At 47.0% G+C, this 20,152-nt stretch overlaps 1 pseudogene across 1 annotated transcript in view; it reads right to left on the bottom strand.

Moving 5' to 3' along the window:
- LOC110530822 (receptor-type tyrosine-protein phosphatase mu-like) overlaps nucleotides 1-20,152 on the bottom strand; it is a 583,690-nt pseudogene that overhangs the window by 201,716 nt on the left and 361,822 nt on the right. The window contains exons 14-16 of the transcript XR_016482710.1: nucleotides 17,664-17,700; nucleotides 15,383-15,457; nucleotides 3,200-3,335 (exon numbers count right to left, since the gene is read on the bottom strand). The product of XR_016482710.1 is annotated as a receptor-type tyrosine-protein phosphatase mu-like (transcript). The remainder of the gene's footprint in view (nucleotides 1-3,199; nucleotides 3,336-15,382; nucleotides 15,458-17,663; nucleotides 17,701-20,152) is intronic.

The following is a 20,152-nucleotide window of genomic DNA, read 5'->3' as shown; positions in this document are numbered from 1 at the left end:
CACTCCATCTACCCCCCACCTTCAATACCAAGGAACTAGCATCTACCCCCCCACCTCCATTAAAAAGGAACTAGCATCTACCACCCCATCTACCACTCCATCTACTACTCCCACCTCCAATACCAAGGAATTAGCATCTACCACTCCATCTACCACTCCATCTACTACTCCCACCTCCAATACCAAGGAACTAGCATCTACCACCCCATCTACCCCCCACCTCCATTACCAAGGGACTAGCATCTACCACCCCATCTACCACTCCCACCTCCAATACCAAGGAACTAGCATCTCCATCTACCACTCCATCTACCACTCCCACCTCCAATACCAAGGAACTAGCATCTACCACTCCATCTACTACTCCCACCTCCAATACCAAGGAACTAGCATCTACCACCCCATCTACCACTCCATCTACTACTCCCACCTCCAATACCAAGGAACTAGCATCTACCACTCCATCTACTACTCCCACCTCCAATACCAAGGAACTAGCATCTACCACCCCATCTACCACTCCCACCTCCAATACCAAGGAACTAGCATCTACCACCCCATCTACCACTCCATCTACTACTCCCACCTCCAATACCAAGGAACTAGCATCTACCACTCCATCTACTACTCCCACCTCCAATACCAAGGAACTAGCATCTACCACCCCATCTACCACTCCATCTACTACTCCCACCTCCAATACCAAGGGACTAGCATCTACCACCCCATCTACCACTCCATCTACTACTCCCACCTCCAATACCAAGGGACTAGCATCTACCACCCCATCTACCACTCCCACCTCCAATACCAAGGAACTAGCATCTACCACTCCATCTACTACTCCCACCTCCAATACCAAGGAACTAGCATCTACCACTCCATCTACTACTCCCACCTCCAATACCAAGGAACTAGCATCTACCCCTCCATCTACCACCCCATCTACCATCTACTACTCCCACCTCCAATACCAAGGAACTAGCATCTACCACTCCATCTACTACTCCCACCTCCAATATCAAGGAATTAACATCTACCACCCCATCTACCCCCACCTCCAATACCAAGGAACTAGCATCTACCACTCCATCTACCCCCCCACCTCCAATACCAAGGAATTAGCTTCTACCACCCCATCTACCCCCACCTCCAATACCAAGGAACTAGCATCTACCACTCCATCTACCCCCCCACCTCCAATACCAAGGAATTAGCTTCTACCACCCCATCTACCCCCACCTCCAATACCAAGGAACTAGCATCTACCACTCCATCTACCCCTCCACCTCCAATACCAAGGAAGTAGCTTCTACCACCCCATCTACCCCCACCTCCAATACCAAGGGACTAGCATCTACCACCCCATCTACCCCCACCTCCAATACCAAGGGACTAGCATTTACCACTCCATCTACCACTCCATCTACCACTCCATCTACCCCCCCCCCACCTCCAATACCAAGGGACTAGCATCTTCCACTCCATCTAACCCCAACCTCCAATACCAAGGAACTAGCATCTACCACTCTATCTACCCCCACCTCCAATACCAAGGGACTAAGATCTACCACTCCATCTACCACTCCATCTACCACTCCATCTACCCCTCCATCTACCCCCCACCTCCAATACCAAGGGACTAGCATCTACCCCCCCACCTCCATTAACAAGGAACTAGCATCTACCACCCCATCTACCACTCCATCTACCCCCCCACCTCCATTACCTTTACTAACTCTAACTAACCTTAAATAACTCTAACTCAAACTGAAAGTTACAGTGAGAAAGACCAGAAAATAAGAGTTGGATTGAAAAACAGGCCTGTTTCCCCCCTCCCCTTTCCGTTCCCTTTGGTCCAGATATTGAATGCAGCTATCAAATGGCCCCCTATTCAATACATACTACTGCACTACTTTATCCCTATAGGGCTCTAGTCACTGTATAGGGAGTAGGATGCCATTTTGGGACACAGATAAGAGCACACCCAACGTATCTACAGCACACATAAATAAAGTGACAGTGTGTTATTTCAGGCCTGGTTGACATGGAGAACAGGGGCTGGGGATAATGTAAACTTAGCCTGAAGCTACTGGGTGTCATGAAGAACAGGGGGTGGGGATAATGGAAACTTAGCTTAAAGCTACTGGGTGACATGGAGAACAGGGGCTGGGAATAATGTAAACTTAGCCTGAAGCTACTGGGTGACATGGAGAACAGGGGCTGGGGATAATGGAAACTTAGCCTGAAGCTACTGGGTGACATGGAGAACAGGGGCTGGGGATAATGTAAACTTAGCCTGAAGCTACTGGGTGACATGGAGAACAGGGGCTGGGGATAATGTAAACTTAGCCTGAAGCTACTGGGTGTCATGGAGAACAGGGGCTGGGGATAATGTAAACTTAGCCTGAAGCTACTGGGTGTCATGGAGAACAGGGGCTGGGGATAATGTAAACTTAGTCTGAAGCTACTGGGTGTCATAGAGAATAGGGACTGGGGCTAATGTAAACTTAGCCTGAAGCTACAATACATGGTTATAGGAAGGCTCTCTATTCCCTCTCTCTCTCCTCTCTGTTCTCTCTTTCTCTTCTACTCCCCTCTGTATTCCCTCTCTCTCTCCTCCCTCTCTTCCTTCCCCTTCTCTCTTTCAGCCTTTCATCATTATTTCCTTCTAATCTCCTATTCTCTAATCTTCCCTTCTATATTCCTCCAAAATATTTTCCCTTTCCCTCCCGTCTCCGAACCAGTGTCATTGAACGGGGTGGTGCGTCTTGTATGATTGGGCCGTGGAGACATTCATCTTTCACAGCAAACTGTTTCTCATAGCTGTAAACAGACGTAATGTAGCGTATCAACAACATCATCAAATTCATTATTTACGTTTTGCGCTGACAACGCTGACAACACTGCTGTGCTTTAGGGAGAGAAAACAGGGGAAGAGACTCATATAAAAAAAATAAAAAAATAAAAAAAAAACTTCTTCCAGATTACAATTGTAAACGATCATGCTGTCGAAAATGCACCCCGTGTTGTAAATGTTTGGCTTCTTCAGTTTGTCTCACTGTGTAACAGCGTTTGTCGACATTAAAATAACATCAACACAGACTGGGGGATATATTTTTAAATATATAGGACATATAGAAACATAAAGCAACATATATCGTTACACAAAATATATAACTTCTACTAAATGGCTCACCTTTTCTTCAGGAGGAGGATGACTCCGAGGAAGATGATGACAAAGAGGAGGATGCCAGCGATTACGCCGGTTATCTTCACTGTGTTGTCTGTCTGTTTCTCTGGCTCCACAGCGACAGGCTTATGGGTGGCCTCTCCTATACAACAACAAGACAACATTAACAACTGCACAAACAGGCTTATGGGTGGCCTCTCCTATACAACAACAAGACAACATTAACAACTGCACAAACAGGCTTATGGGTGGCCTCTCCTATACAACAACAAGACAACATTAACAACTACACAAACAGGCTTATGGGTGGCCTATCCTATACAACAACAAGACAACATTAACAACTGCACAAACAGGCTTATGGGTGGCCTCTCCTATACAACAACAAGACAACATTAACAACTGCACAAACAGGCTTATGGGTGGCCTCTCCTATACAACAACAAGACAACATTAACAACTGCACAAACAGGCTTATGGGTGGCCTCTCCTATACAACAACAAGACAACATTAACAACTACACAAACAGGCTTATGGGTGGCCTATCCTATACAACAAGACAACATTAACAACTACACAAACAGGCTTATGGGTGGCCTCTCCTATACAACAACAAGACAACATTAACAACTACACAAACAGGCTTATGGGTGGCCTATCCTATACAACAAGACAACATTAACAACTACACAAACAGGCTTATGGGTGGCCTATCCTATACAACAAGACAACATTAACAACTACACAAACTGGCTTATGGGTGACCTCTCCTATACAACAACAGGCTTATGGGTGACCTCTCCTATACAACAACAGGCTTATGGGTGGCCTCTCCTACACAACAACAGGCTTATGGGTGACCTCTCCTATACAACAACAGGCTTATGGGTGACCTCTCCTATACAACAATGGGCTTATGGGTGACCTCTCCTACACAACAACGGGCTTATGGGTGGCATTTCCTATACAACAACAGGCTTATGGGTGACCTCTGCTATACAACAGGCTTATGGGTGACCTCTACTACACAACAACGGGATTATGGGTGACCTCTCCTATACAACAGGCTTATGGTTGACCTCTCCTACACAACAACGGGCTTATGGGTGACCTCTCCTACACAACAACAGGCTTATGGGTGACCTCTCCTATACAACAGGCTTATGGGTGACTTCTCCTACACAACAACAGGCTTATGGGTGACCTCTCCTGTACAACAGGCTTATGGGTGGCCTCTCCTATACGACAGGCTTATGGGTGACCTCTCCTATACAACAACAGGCTTATGGGTGACCTCTCCTATACAACAACAGGCTTATGGGTGACCTCTCCTATACAACAACAGGCTTATGGGTGACCTCTCCTGTACAACAGGCTTATGGGTGGCCTCTCCTATACGACAGGCTTATGGGTGACCTCTCCTATACAACAACAGGCTTATGGGTGACCTCTCCTATACAACAACAGGCTTATGGGTGGCCTCTCCTATACAACAACAGGCTTATGGGTGACCTCTCCTTTACAACAATGGGCTTATGGGTGACCTCTCCTATACAACAATGGGCTTATGGGTGACCTCTCCTACACAACAACGGGCTTATGGGTGGCATCTCCTATACAACAACAGGCTTATGGGTGACCTCTCCTATACAACAGGCTTATGGGTGACCTCTACTACACAACAACGGGATTATGGGTGACCTCTCCTATACAACAGGCTTATGGTTGACCTCTCCTACACAACAACGGGCTTATGGGTGACCTCTCCTACACAACAACAGGCTTATGGGTGACCTCTCCTATACAACAGGCTTATGGGTGACTTCTCCTACACAACAACAGGCTTATGGGTGACCTCTCCTGTACAACAGGCTTATGGGTGGCCTCTCCTATACGACAGGCTTATGGGTGACCTCTCCTATACAACAACAGGCTTATGGGTGACCTCTCCTATACAACAACAGGCTTATGGGTGGCCTCTCCTATACAACAACAGGCTTATGGGTGACCTCTCCTGTACAACAGGCTTATGGGTGGCCTCTCCTATACGACAGGCTTATGGGTGACCTCTCCTATACAACAACAGGCTTATGGGTGACCTCTCCTATACAACAACAGGCTTATGGGTGGCCTCTCCTATACAACAACAGGCTTATGGGTGACCTCTCCTGTACAACAGGCTTATGGGTGACCTCTCCTATACAACAACGGGCTTATGAGTGGCCTCTCCTATACGACATGCTTATGGGTGACCTCTCCTATACAACAACAGGCTTATGGGTGGCCTCTCCTATACAACAACAGGCTTATGGGTGACCTCTCCTGTACAACAGGCTTATGGGTGGCCTCTCCTATACGACAGGCTTATGGGTGACCTCTCCTATACAACAACAGGCTTATGGGTGACCTCTCCTATACAACAACATGCTTATCTGTGACCTCTCCTATACAACACCGGTTTATGGGTGACCTCTCCTATACAACAACAGGCTTATGGGTGACCTCTCCTATACAACAACGGGCTTATGGGTGACCTCTCCTAAACAACAGGCTTATGGGTGGCCTCTCCTATACAACAACAACAAGACAACATTAACAACTGCACAAACTCGCTTATGGGTGACTTCTCCTATACAACAACAGACTTATGGGTGACCTCTCCTATACAACAAGAGGCTTATGGGTGAACTCTCCTATACAACAACCGGCATATGGGTGACCTCTCCTATACAACAACAGGCTTATGGGTGGCCTCTCCTATTCAACAGCGGGCTTATGGGTGGCCTCTCCTATAAGACAGGCTTATGGGTGGCCCTCCTATACAACAACAGGCTTATGGGTGACCTCTCCTGTACAACAGGCTTATGGGTGACCTCTCCTAAACAACAACAGGCTTACTGGTGACCTCTCCTATACAACAACAGGCTTATGGGTGACCTCTCCTATACAACAACAGGCATATGGGTGACCTCTCCTATACAACAACGGGCTTATGGGTGACCTCTCCTAAACAACAACAGGCTTACTGGTGACCTCTCCTATACAACAACAGGCTTATGGGTGACCTCTCCTATACAACAACAGGCATATGGGTGACCTCTCCTATACAACAACGGGCTTATGGGTGACCTCTCCTAAACAACAACAGGCTTACTGGTGACCAATCCTATACAACAACGGGCTTATGGGTGACCTCTCCTATACAACAACAGGCTTATGGGTGACCTCTCCTATACAACAACAGGCTTATGGGTGACCTCTCCTAAACAACAACAGGCTTACTGGTGACCTCTCCTATACAACAACAGGCTTATGGGTGACCTCTCCTATACAACAGGCATATGGGTGACCTCTCCTATACAACAACAGTCAAATCCCCAGTGGTCCTAGGTGGTGATCGTGTAATAGTGGTACTAGATCCACCGACATTGATATGGTCTAATAGGTCTTGTCCATGTTCTGTTTAGCTGGTCGTACTGCGTTTAAGGAGGACATATCCCTAACCTTTTAATATTGTATGTACGGTGCCTTTCAGAATGTATTCCGACCCCTTTTACATTTTTTTTTGTTACGTTAGAAAAATGGATTAAATAAATAAAAAATACTAATGAAACGTATTAATCTAATTAATCGTATTAATTAAAACACAATACCCCATAATGACAAAACAGCTTTTCAGACATTTTTCCTAATTCATAAAAACGTTACAAAACAGAAATACCTTATTTACATAAGTATTCAGACCCTTTGCTATGAGACTCTAAATTGAGCTCAGGTGCATCCTGTTTCCCATTGATCATCCTTGAGATGTTTCTACAACTTGATCGGAGTCCACCGGTGGTCAATTCAATTGATTGGACATGATTTGGAAAGGTACACACCTGTCAATATAAGGTTCCACAGTTGACAGTGGGTGTCAGAGCAAAAACCAAGCCATGAGGTCGAAGGAATTGTCCGTAGAGCTCCGAGACAGGATTGTGTCGAGGCACAGATCTGCCGAAGGGTACCAAAACATTTCTGAAGCATTGAAGGTCCCCAAGAACACAGTGGCCTCCATCATACTTAAATGGAAGAAGTTTGGAACCACCAAGACTCTTCTTAGAGCTGGCCACCTGGCCAAACTGAGCAATCAGGGGAGAAGGGCCTTGGTCAGGGAGGTGACCAAGAACCCGATGGTCACACTGACAGAGCCGTAGAGTTCCTCTGTGGAGATAGGAGAAACTTCCAGAAGGACAACCATCTATGCAGCACTCCACCAATGAGGCATTTATGGTAGTGGCCACACTCAGGAAAAGGCACATGACAGCCCGCTTGGAGTTTGCCAAAAGGCACCTAATGAAACTGGTCTGATGAAAAAACAAGATGAAACTCTTTGGGCTGAATGCCAAGAGTCACGTCTGGTGGTGAAGCATGGTGGTGGCAGCATCAGTGAGACCAGGAAGGATCGGAGCAAAGATGGTGGTGGCAGCATCAGGGAGACCAGGAAGGATCGGAGCAAAGATGGTGGTGGCAGCATCAGGGAGACCAGGAAGGATCGGAGCAAAGATGGTGGTGGCAGCATCAGGGAGACCAGGAAGGATCGGAGCAAAGATGGTGGTGGCAGCATCAGGGAGACCAGGAAGGATCGGAGCAAAGATGGTGGTGGCAGCATCAGGGAGACCAGGAAGGATCGGAGCAAAGATGGTGGTGGCAGCATCAGGGAGACCAGGAAGGATCGGAGCAAAGATGGTGGTGGCAGCATCAGGGAGACCAGGAAGGATCGGAGCAAAGATGGTGGTGGCAGCATCAGGGAGACCAGGAAGGATCGGAGCAAAGATGGTGGTGGCAGCATCAGGGAGACCAGGAAGGATCGGAGCAAACATGAACAGAGCAAAGTAAAGAGAGATCCTTGATGAAAACCTGCCCCAGAGCAAAAATGATTAAAAAACATATTTTTCTGCTTTGCTATTATGGAGTATTGTGTGTAGATTGACGAGGGACACACACACACACACACACACACACACACACACACACACACAATTGAATCAATTTTAGCAAAGGATCTTAATACTTTCAGAAAATACAGTAGTTGACAACTAAATCACTGTCAAATCTCTAAGGCCTACGGTTGGTTCACTGTTGAAAAACATCCTGTTTCATTCCATCCATAGCGGTTGCATTTGGGTTCAAGGTCTCTCAAATAGGCCTGTAAACGGCTAGTGAACCTTCTATCTCAAATAGCATTCCATAAAAAATGTCGATGTCTTTTCCAACCACAGCTTTAATAAACCAGACGCCATACTCCTAGCAAGTGTGCCTGTTTAGGGTAACTATACAGTATTCTCCAGTCCCCAAATATCACTATATGGGCCTGTTTAGGGTGATGGTATACTCTCCTGCTCACCTCCACCTCTACTATCAGTCTATGGGTCTATCTTGAATTAACATACGGGACGAGAAAGGTCCCATAGGGCTCTGGTCTAAAGTAGTGCACTATATAGGGAATAGGGCTCTGGTCTATAGTAGTGCACTATATAGGGAATAGGGTCCCATAGGGCTCTGGTCAATAGTAGTGCACTATATAGGGAATAGGGTCCCATAGGGCTCTGGTCAATAGTAGTGCACTGTATAGGGAACAGGGTCCCATAGGGCTCTGGTCAATAGTAGTGCACTATATAGGGAATAGGGTCCCATAGGGCTCTGGTCTAAAGTAGTGCACTATATAGGGAATAGGGCCCCATAGGGCTCTGGTCTAAAGTAGTGCACTATATAGGGAAAAGGCGGTGCAATTTGGGACGCAGGCTCGGGGTCTGAGGAAAAAAACGACCACGTAGTTAGAATTCTAACTGTCTATATGTCAGCTGTCTTCTGGATACATAATGAATGAGACATTATGATACACATCTTTGCTTGACTGGGTTTATTCTCTCTCTCTGTCTCTCTCTCTCTCTGTCTCTCTCTCTCTCTCTCTCTCTCTCTCTCTGTCTCTCTCTCTCTCTCTGTATGTGTGGTTGACATGTTCTCTCCATCTATCTAATACGTTGATTAGATTCAAATATAGATGTTTAACTCAGAATGGTAGGAAAACAGCACCGGTGTGAAGGATTCACTATCAACTTGCTCTGATTGAATGGTTTTTTCCCTTTTAACAGGACAATCTGATAACTACAGACTAGTCTGACAGGGAGAGAGGAGAAAGAGCGAACGAGATAAATATATACGGAGAGAATCCCTGGTTGAGTTGGGAAACTACAAATGTCTACTAGGTCCAAGTTTGTAAATGTTTTCCACAAGGCAAATCCAGTTAAGAAACAAATTCTTATTTACAATGACGGCCAACCCCCCGGGGCCAAACCCGGACGACGCTGGGGCCAATTGTGCGCCGCCCTACGGGACTCCCGATCGCGTCCGGTTGTGATACAGCCTGGATTCGAACCAGGGTGTCTGTAGTGACACCTCTAGCACTGAGATGTAGTGCCTTAGACCGCTGTGCCGCTCGGGAGGATTGTCAGTCCACACAGAGAACAGAGAACAGAGACAGGGATATTGGTGTCAGATACATGCAGCTAGATCTACCGTATATCACGGGGAACACAATACATTATTATAGCCGATATGCTTCCTTCTGTCAATGCTACAGGACAGCTCACTAAAAGCTCATGGAATATATAATGAGACATATTCATTAAAAAAAGGATTCACTTTAACACATTAAATGAGGATGTAGTGAAACCTTGTTAGGATGCTTCACCATAGGACAGGTGATCTACTGGTAGGATGCTTCACCATAGAACAGGTGTTGTACTGGTAGGATGCTTCACCATAGGACAGGTGATCTACTGTTAGGATGCTTCACCATAGGACAGGTGCTCTACTGTTAGGATGCTTCACCATAGGACAGGGGATCTACTGTTAGGATGCTTCACCATAGGACAGGTGATCTACTGTTAGGATGCTTCACCATAGGACAGGTGATCTACTGTTAGGATGCTTCACCATAGGACAGGTGATCTACAGGTAGGAGGCGTCACCATAGAACAGGTGTTCTACTGTTAGGATGCTTCACCATAGGACAGGTGTGTGTGTTGGTAAGTCAAGAAATAAAACAACAGTAAAAAGACATTTGAAAAAAGAGTAGCAAGGCTATAAACAGACACCTGTTAGTCAGGCTGATTGAGGTAGTATGTACATGTAGGTATGGTTAAAGTGACTATGCATATATGATGAACAGAGAGTAGCAGTAGCGTAAAAGTGGGGTTGGCGGGTGGTGGGTTTTTAGGGCCTTCCTCTGACACCGCCTGGTGTAGAGGTCCTGGATGGCAGTCAGCTTTGCCCCAGTGATGTACTGGGCCGTACACACTACCCTCTGAAGTGCCTTGCGGTCGGAGGCCGAGCAGTTGATATACCAGGCAGTGATGCAACCATCGATGTTGCAGCTGTAGAACCTTTTGAGGATCTCAGGAACCATGCCAAATCTTTTTAGTTTCCTGAGAGGGAATAGGCTTTGTCGTACCCTCTTCACAACTGTCTTGGTGTGTTTGGATCATTCTAGTTTGTTGTTGATGTGGACACCAAAGAATTTGACGCTCTCAACCTGCTCCACTACAGCCCCGTCGATGAGAATGGGGACGTGCTCGGTGCTCCTTTTCCTGTAGTCCACAATCATCTCCTTAGCCTTGGTTAGTCTTGGTTACGTTGAAGGATAGGCGGTTATTCTGGCACCACCCGGCCAGGTCTCTAACCTCCTCCCTATAGGCTGTCTCGTCGTTATAGGTGATCAGGCCTACCACTGTTGTGTCGTCAGCAAACTTAATGATGGTGTTGGAGTCGTGCATGGCCATGCAGTCGTGGGTGAACAGAGAGTACAGGAGGGGACTGAGCACACACCCTTGGGGAGCTCCAGTGTTGAGGATCAGCGTGGCAGATGTGTTGCTACCTACCCTCACCACCTGGGGGCGGCCTGTCAGGAAGTCCAGGATCCAGTTGCAGAGGGAGGTGTTTAGTCCCAGGTTTCTTAGCTTGGTAATGAGCTTTGAGGGCACTATGGTGTTGAACGCTGAGCTGTAGTCAATGAACAGCATTCTCACATAGGTGTTCCTTTTGTCCAGGTGGGAAAGGGCAGTGTGGAGTGCGATAGAGATTGCATCATCTGTGGATCTGTTTGGGCGGTATGCAAATTGGAGTGGGTTTCTGGGATAATGGTGCTGATTTGAGCCATGACCAGCCTTTCAAAGCAATGCATGGCTACTGACGTGAGTGCTACGGGTCTGTAGTCATTTAGGCAGGTTACCTTATTGTTCTTGGGCACAGGGACTATGGTGGTCTGCTTGAAGCATGTTGGTATTACAGACTCAATCAGGGATATGTTGGTATTACAGACTCAATCAGGGACATGTTGAAAATGTCAGTGAAGACACCTGCCAGTTGGTCAGCACATGCCCGGAGCACACGTCCTGGTAATCCGTATGGCCCCGCAGCCTTGTGTATGTTGACCTGTTTAAAGGTCTTACTCACGTCGTGATCACGCTGATGCTCTCATGCATGCCTCAGTGTTGCTTGCCTCGAAGCGAGCATAGAAGTGATTTAGCTCGTCTGGTAGGCTCGTGTCACTGGGCAGCTCACGGCTGTACTACCCTTTGTAGTCTGTAATAGTTTGCAAGCCCTGCCACATCCGACGAGCGTCCGAGCCGGTGTAGTATGATTCAATCGTAGCCCTGTATTGACGCTTTGCCTGTTTGATGGTTCGTCGCAGGGCATAGCGGGATTTCTTGTAAGCTTCCGGGTTAGAGTCCCGCTCCTTGAAAGCGGCAGTGCAAATGTTGCCTGTAATCCATGGCTTCTGGTTGGGGTATGTACGTACAGTCACTGTGGGGACGACTTCCTCAATGCACTTATTGATAAAGCCAGTGACTGATGTGGTGTACTCCTCAATGCCATCGGAAGAATCCCGGAACATGTTCCAGTCTGTGATAGCAAAGCAGTCCTGTAGTTTAGCATCTGCTTCATCTGACCATTTTTTTTATAGACCGAGTCACTGGTGCTTCCTGCTTTAATTTTTGCTTGTAAGCAGGAATCAGGAGGATAGAGTTGTGGTCGGATTTGCCAAATGGAGGGCGAGGGAGAGCTTTGTACGCATCTCTGTGTTGGAGAACAGGTGATCTATAATTTTCTTCCCTCTGGTTGCACATTTAACATGTTGATAGAGATTTGGTAGAACTGATTTAAGTTTCCCTGCATTAAAGTCTCTGGCCACTAGGAGCGCCGCCTCTGGGTGAGTGGTTTCCTGTTTGCTTATGTCCTTATACAGCTGACTGAGTGCAGTCTTAGTTTCAGCATCTGTCTGTCGTGGTAAATAAACAGCCACGAAAAGTATAGCTGAGAACTCTCTAGGCAAGTAGTGTGGCCTGCAGTTTATCACAATATACTCTACTTCAGGCGAACAAAATCTAGAGACTTCCTTAGATTTTGTGCACCAGCTGTTGTTTACAAATATGCACAGACCACCCTCCCCTTGTCTTACTGGAGTGTTCTGTTCTATCTTGCCAGTGCAGCGTGTATCCCGCTAGCTGAATATCCATGTCGTCATTCAGCCACGATTCCGTGAAACAGAGGACATTACAGTTTTTGATGTCCCGTTGGTAGGATATTCATGATCGTACCTCGTCTAGTTAATTGTCCAATGTTTGCACGTTGGCGAGTAATATTGACGGTAACGGCAGCTTTCCTAGTTGTCTTCTACGGGTCCAGACGAGGCATCCAGCTCTTCGTCCTCTGCGTCGCTTCCTTTTGTGAATAATTGGGATGTCTGCCCTGTGGGGTGTTTGGAGAATATCGTGTGAGTCCTGCTTGTTGTTGTTGTTGTTGTTGTTGAAGATATCTTAGTCTAATCCGAGGTGAGTGATCGCCGTCCTGATATCCAGAAGCTAATTTATTCTGTAAGATACGGTTGCAGAAACATTATGTACAAAATAAGTTACAAATATCGCAAAAAAAAAACCCCACATAATAACACAATTGGTTAGGAGACGGTAAAACGGCGGCCATCTCCTCCGGCGCCATTTCTTCATACCGCTACACTAGGATTTGATGTAGCCCAGCAGTAACACATTATTAAAATAATCAAAGGCTTGATGATTAGTTGCTTATTTGAAACAGGTGTGAACTAGTGTTGGGCTAGAACTAAAGTGTGCATCTGATTGGTGTCCCCTAGCAATAAACTGATCTAGACTATACTATCCCGTCAGACAGACGGGATAGTCTGTCTGTATTAGGACAGACAGAGAAGCTAGTCTGTAGAACGGAGTAATTAGGACAGACAGAGAAACTAGTCTGTTGGATAGAGAAGCTAGTCTGTTGGACAGAGAAGCTAGCCTGTTGGATAGAGAAGCTAGCCTGTTGGATAGAGAAGCTAGCCTGTTGGACAGAGAAGCTAGCCTGTTGGATAGAGTAATAATGGCAGACAGAGAAGCTAGCCTGTTGGACAGAGAAGCTAGTCTGTTGGACAGAGAAGCTAGCCTGTTGGACAGAGAAGCTAGCCTGTTGGACAGAGAAGCTAGCCTGTTGGATAGAGTAATTAGGACAGACAGAGAAAATAGTCTGTTGGATAGAGAAGCTAGCCTGTTGGACAGAGAAGCTAGCCTGTTGGACAGAGAAGCTAGCCTGTTGGATAGAGAAGCTAGCCTGTTGGGCAGAGTAATTAGGACAGACAGAGAAGCTAGCCTGTTGGACAGAGAAGCTAGCCTGTTGGGCGGAGAAGCTAGTCTGTTGGATAGAGAAGCTAGCCTGTTGGACAGAGTAATTAGGACAGACAGAGAAGCTTGCCTGTTGGACAGAGAAGCTAGCCTGTTGGACAGAGAAGCTAGCCTGTTGGACAGAGAAGCTAGCCTGTTGGACGGAGAAGCTAGCCTGTTGGGCGGAGAAGCTAGCCTGTTGGATAGAGTAATTAGGACAGACAGAGAAGCTAGCCTGTTGGATAGAGTAATTAGGACAGACAGAGAAGTTAGCCTGTTGGACGGAGAAAATTGCCTGTTGGATAGAGAAGCTAGCCTGTTGGACAGAGAAGCTAGCCTGATGGGCAGAGTAATTAGGACATACAGAGAAGCTAGCCTGTTGGACGGAGAAGCTAGCCTGTTGGGCGGAGAAGCTAGCCTGTTGGACAGAGTAATCGAGACAGACAGAGAAGCTAGCCTGTTGGGCGGAGAAGCTAGCCTGTTGGACAGAGAAGCTAGCCTGTTGGGCGGAGAAGCTAGCCTGTTGGGCGGAGAAGCTAGCCTGTTGGATAGAGTAATTAGGACAGACAGAGAAGCTAGCCTGTTGGACGGAGAAAATCGTCTGTTGGATAGAGTAGCTAGCCTGTTGGACAGAGAAGCTAGCCTGTTGGGCAGAGTAATTAGGACAGACAGAAAAGCAAGCCTGTTGGACGGAGAAGCTAGCCTTTTGGGCGGAGTAATTAGGACAGAGAAGCTAGCCTGTTGGGCGGAATAATTAGGATAGACAGCGAAGCTAGCCTGTTGGACAGAGAAGCTAGCCTGTTGGACGGAAAAGCTAGTCTGTTGGGCGGAGAAGCTAGCCTGTTGGATAGAGAAGCTAGCCTGTTGGATAGAGAAGCTAGCCTGTTGGGCGGAGAAGCTAGCCTGTTGGACAGAGTAATTAGGACAGACAGAGAAGCTAGCCTGTTGGGCGGAGAAGCTAGCCTGTTGGACAGAGTAATCGAGACAGACAGAGAAGCTAGGCTGTTGGGCGGAGAAGCTAGCCTGTTGGAAAGAGTAATTAGGACAGACAGAGAAGCTAGCCTGTTGGGCGGAGAAGCTAGCCTGTTGGACAGAGTAATCGAGACAGACAGAGAAGCTAGCCTTTTGGGCGGAGAAGCTAGCCTGTTGGACAGAGTCATTAGGACAGACAGAGAAGCTAGCCTTTTGGACAGAGAAGCTAGCCTGTTGGACAGAGAAGCTAGCCTGTTGGACAGAGAAGCTAGCCTGTTGGGCGGAGAAGCTAGCCTGTTGGATAGAGAAGCTAGCCTGTTGGACAGAGAAGCTAGCCGGTTGGACAGAGAAGCTAGCCTGTTGGACAGAGTAATCAAGACAGACAGAAGCAAGGCAAAGTGCTGGGCAGAGAGTCTACAAATGCATGTTATTAACAAACCCCCTCCCATGCTGTCTCATACATGTGGTTGATGCTCCAGAGATGGGTTGAGCTGAGAGTCTAACCTGTTAGTTGGTCGTCACCAGCCGCAGGCGCGATGCGGATGTACGGAGTAGTGAGCTGAGTCACCAGTATGGCAGCTGAGAGGAGGTACAGTGTCCATGCAGAGAGAGAGAGAGAGAGAGAGAGGGGGAAGGACGAGGCATAGTGTCCACGCAGAGAGAGATCGAGCGAGAGAGAGAGAGAGAGAAGCATAGTGTCCATGCAGAGAGAGAGAAAGAGAGAGGAGTCATAGTGTCCACGCAGAGAGAGATATAGAAAGGGGGGAAGGAGGAGGCATAGTGTCCATGCAGAGAGAGAGAGAGAGAGAGAGAGAGAGGGGGGAAGGAGGAGGCATAGTGTCCACGCAGAGAGAGATATAGAGAGAATGGAAGGAGGAGGCATAGTGTCCACGCAGAGAGAGAGAGAGAGAGAGAGGGAAAGGAGGAGGCATAGTGTCCATGCAGAGAGAGCGAGAGAGAGGGGAAGGAGGAGGCATATCGTCCACGCAGAGAGAGAGGGGAAGGAGGAGGCATAGTGTCCACGCAGAGAGAGAGAGAGAGAGAGAGAAGGGAAAGAGGAGGCATAGTGTCCACGCAGAGAGAGAGAGAGAGAGAGGGGAAGGAGGAGGCATAGTGTCCACGCAGAGAGAGATATAGAGAGAGAGAGGGGAAGGAGGAGGCATAGTGTCCACGCAGAGAGAGAGAGAGAGAGAGAGAGAGAAGGGAAAGAGGAGGCATAGTGTCCACGCAGAGAGAGAGAGAGAGAGAGGGGAAGGAGGAGGCATAGTGTCCACGCAGAGAGAGAGAGAGAGAGAGGGGAAGGAGGAGGCATAGTGTCCACGCAGAGAGAGAGAGAGAGAGAGGGGAAGGAGGAGGCATAGTGTCCACGCAGAGAGAGATATAGAGAGAATGGAAGGAGGAGGCATAGTGTCCACGCAGAGAGAGAGAGAGAGAGAGAGAGAGAGAGGGAAAGGAGGAGGCATAGTGTCCATGCAGAGAGAGCGAGAGAGAGGGGAAGGAGGAGGCATATTGTCCACGCAGAGAGAGAGGGGAAGGAGGAGGCATAGTGTCCACGCAGAGAGAGAGAGAGAGAGAGAGAGAGAGACAGAGAGAGAGGGGAAAGAGGAGGCATAGTGTCCATGCAGAGAGAGAGGGAGAGCAGGAGGGGAGAGCGAGCGAGCGGGAGGGGAGAGCGAGCCAGCGGGAAGGGAGCGAGAAGGGAGAGAGAGAGAGAGGCCACACTGAAACTCAAAATAGCCATACAAACAAAATCTCAGTCACCAGGCAATGTTAATGCAGAAAGAAAAACACTCATTGTTACAGAAGATACTGTATTGTTCTTTCTCGATACTAAAAGAGCTGTGACCCTAGACTAACGGGTCACACGTATATATACATAACCGTTTCAGTCTATTTCACCTGATGCATGTTGTCGTTAGCTCTCTCAACCGTGTGCGGCTCTCTGACCATATCTTTCAGGTCAACTCGATCAGAACTCAATGTACTCGGCGTACCTTATTAATCTAACGAGGGGATGAGGCTGAGAGATTTACGATCTACTATCCGCTCAATAGGAAATCTATTGTAGGGGCTTCGCTGAGGCGTGTGTAGCCAATGTGTCTGTGTGTTCATGTGTGTGTGTGTGTGTGTAGCCTGTGTGTGGTTGGATAAGTCTGTGTGTGCACGTGTGCATTAGACCAATCCCCCCCCCCCCACAGGCATTATCAATCCCTCTCCTGATAAATAGTGTTTAAGATGCTTCACCTTCATGTCTGAACCAGCAAGACAAGCAGAATAACGTGTGTGTGTGTGTGTGTGTGTGTGTGTGTGTGTGTGTGTGTGTGTGTGTGTGTGTGTGTGTGTGTGTGTGTGTGTGTGTGAGTGATGAGCTGAATAACAACGTGTGTGTGTGTGTGTGTGTGTGTGTGTGTGTGTGTGTGTGTGTGTGTGTGTGTGATGAGCTGAATAACAGTGCTTGATGGAAAAAAACAGTGTTTCTGAGACGTGTGAAAACAGACAGGTGAAAACAAAACTCTGGCCCGTGTGAGGTTGTGTGAGGCCCCTGTGAGGTTGTGTGAGGCCCCTGTGAGGTTGTGTGAGGCCCCTGTGAGGTTGTGCCACACTGTTTCTCAACACTGTATTTCAAGGCTACCTACATAAAGACTGTTGTTCTAACTAGTTCATGTCGTTAGCTCTCAAAAGGTGTGCAGGTCATGTTACAATATGAATTAATTAATATTAATTAATACATTCGTGGACGTCCTCAGTGAACCGATTCAGGGACGTGAACATGGTGTGGTCCTACCTTTGGTGGCGACTCGGACACAGTCAATCTTGGTCTCCTGTGTGACAAGACAGAAAGAAGATCAAAATAACAGTTAGCAGTGTGTGTGTGTGTGTGTGTGTGTGTGTGTGTGTGTGTGTGTGTGTGTGTGTGTGTGAGTGCGCCCACACAGAAACACAAACACGCATACTAGCACACACACACAGCACGGTCCCTGTGTGCCAACTCTTCAACATCGACCAATAGACAGACAGGAGAGAGGAGAAAGCAAGAAGGCCATGAAAATAACATGTTAGTGTGTGTGTGTGTGTGTGTGTGTGTGTGTGTTGCAGTAGGCACATTAATTTAACAAAATATGTCACATTAACAATAAGACGATCCAATTAACCGACTCGTTCTGTTGGACCTTGGTTCACATAAAAGGTCATTATATTTTACACAATCGTAAAGTAAAACTAAAAAAAAAAAATAATTCCGACATTAAATTTATCAGTCGGTAACAGTGCCGAGATTGAACTCGAGAGGTAATGTCTGTGGAGGAAAACTCTGACCTGTGTCATTCAAAACATCAAGACTTCCTTGACAGTTAGAGCAGAGAAGAAGAAATACCCTTCAGAGGATCTATGGTCTTTACCTCTGAGGACTGTTGTAACTTCCTGGGCCCTTCAGAGGATCTATGGTCTTTACCTGTGAGGACTGTTGTAACTTCCTGGGCCCTTCAGAGGATCTATGGTCTTAACCTGTGAGGACTGTTGTAACTTCCTGGGCCCTTCAGAGGATCTATGGTCTTAACCTGTGAGGACTGTTGTAACTTCCTGGGCCCTTCAGAGGATCTATGGCCTTTACCTCTGAGGACTGTTGTAACTTCCTGGGCCCTTCAGAGGATCTATGGTCTTTACCTGTGAGGACTGTTGTAACTTCCTGGGCCCTTCAGAGGATCTATGGTCTTAACCTGTGAGGACTGTTGTAACTTCCTGGGCCCTTCAGAGGATCTATGGTCTTTACCTCTGAGGACTGTTGTAACTTCCTGGGCCCTTCAGAGGATCTATGGTCTTTACCTGTGAGGACTGTTGTAACTTCCTGGGCCCTTCAGAGGATCTATGGTCTTTACCTGACTAAAGAAGAGGTTATTTGCGTTAACGTTCCCCAATAACCATCCACCCCCCCCCAAAAAAAAAAAAAAAAATGTTGCTCGACAAAAAGGGAACTAACAAATGAGCCACTGAAAACCAAATAGAAACCGGTGGGCTTTTAAAACTGTTTCTGAAAGGGATTCGCAGAGGGGGGTTCTACTAAGTGGTGGCCAAGCAACTCCAGTTGGGTCTTAAAATATCCCACCACGGACACCCACTGGGCTGGGCTTTCAGAACCCATTTTAAAAAAACACTGACTGGACTTGATATCAGACAAAACTAAAATTAATAAACCCACTAAGAATAAGAAGTGGGTGGAGCAAACAGGAGAAACGCAGGTAAAGGCTCCGTTCAACAACGTAAAGAACAGGAGAAATACCAGGTAAAGGCTCCGTTCAACAACGTAAAGAACAGGAGAAATACCAGGTAAAGGCTCTGTTCAACAATGTAAAGAACAGGAGAAATACCAGATAAAGGCTCCGTTCAACAATGTAAAGAACAGGAGAAATACCAGGTAAAGGCTCCGTTCAACAATGTAAAGAACAGGAGAAATACCAGGTAAAGGTCCCGTTCAACAATGTAAAGAACAGGAGAAATACCAGGTAAAGGTCCCGTTCAACAATGTAAAGAACAGGAGAAATACCAGGTAAAGGCTCTGTTCAACAACGTAAAGAACAGGAGAAATACCAGGTAAAGGCTCCGTTCAACAACGTAAAGAACAGGAGAAATACCAGGTAAAGGCTCTGTTCAACAATGTAAAGAACAGGAGAAATACCAGGTAAAGGCTCCGTTCAACAACGTAATGAACAGGAGAAATACCAGGTAAAGGTCCCGTTCAACAACGTAAAGAACAGGAGAAATACCAGGTAAAGGCTCTGTTCAACAACGTAAAGAACAGGAGAAATACCAGGTAAAGGCTCCATTCAACAACGTAAAGAACAGGAGAAATACCAGGTAAAGGCTCTGTTCAACAATGTAAAGAACAGGAGAAATACCAGGTAAAGGCTCCGTTCAACAACGTAAAGAACAGGAGAAATACCAGGTAAAGGTCCCGTTCAACAACGTAAAGAACAGGAGAAATACCAGGTAAAGGTCCCGTTCAACAACGTAAAGAACAGGAGAAATACCAGGTAAAGGCTCCGTTCAACAACGTAAAGAACAGGAGAAATACCAGGTAAAGGCTCTGTTCAACAACGTAAAGAACAGGAGAAATACCAGGTAAAGGCTCCGTTCAACAACGTAAAGAACAGGAGAAATACCAGGTAAAGGCTCCGTTCAACAACGTAAAGAACAGGAGAAATACCAGGTAAAGGCTCCGTTCAACAACGTAAAGAACAGGAGAAATATCAGGTAAAGGCTCCGTTCAACAACGTAAAG

This window comes from Oncorhynchus mykiss, chromosome 8 (assembly GCF_057628025.1).
Source record: "Oncorhynchus mykiss isolate SJ-2025 chromosome 8, ASM5762802v1, whole genome shotgun sequence".
NCBI lineage: Eukaryota > Metazoa > Chordata > Actinopteri > Salmoniformes > Salmonidae > Oncorhynchus > Oncorhynchus mykiss.
This window is presented reverse-complemented; position numbering and strand designations above follow the sequence as displayed.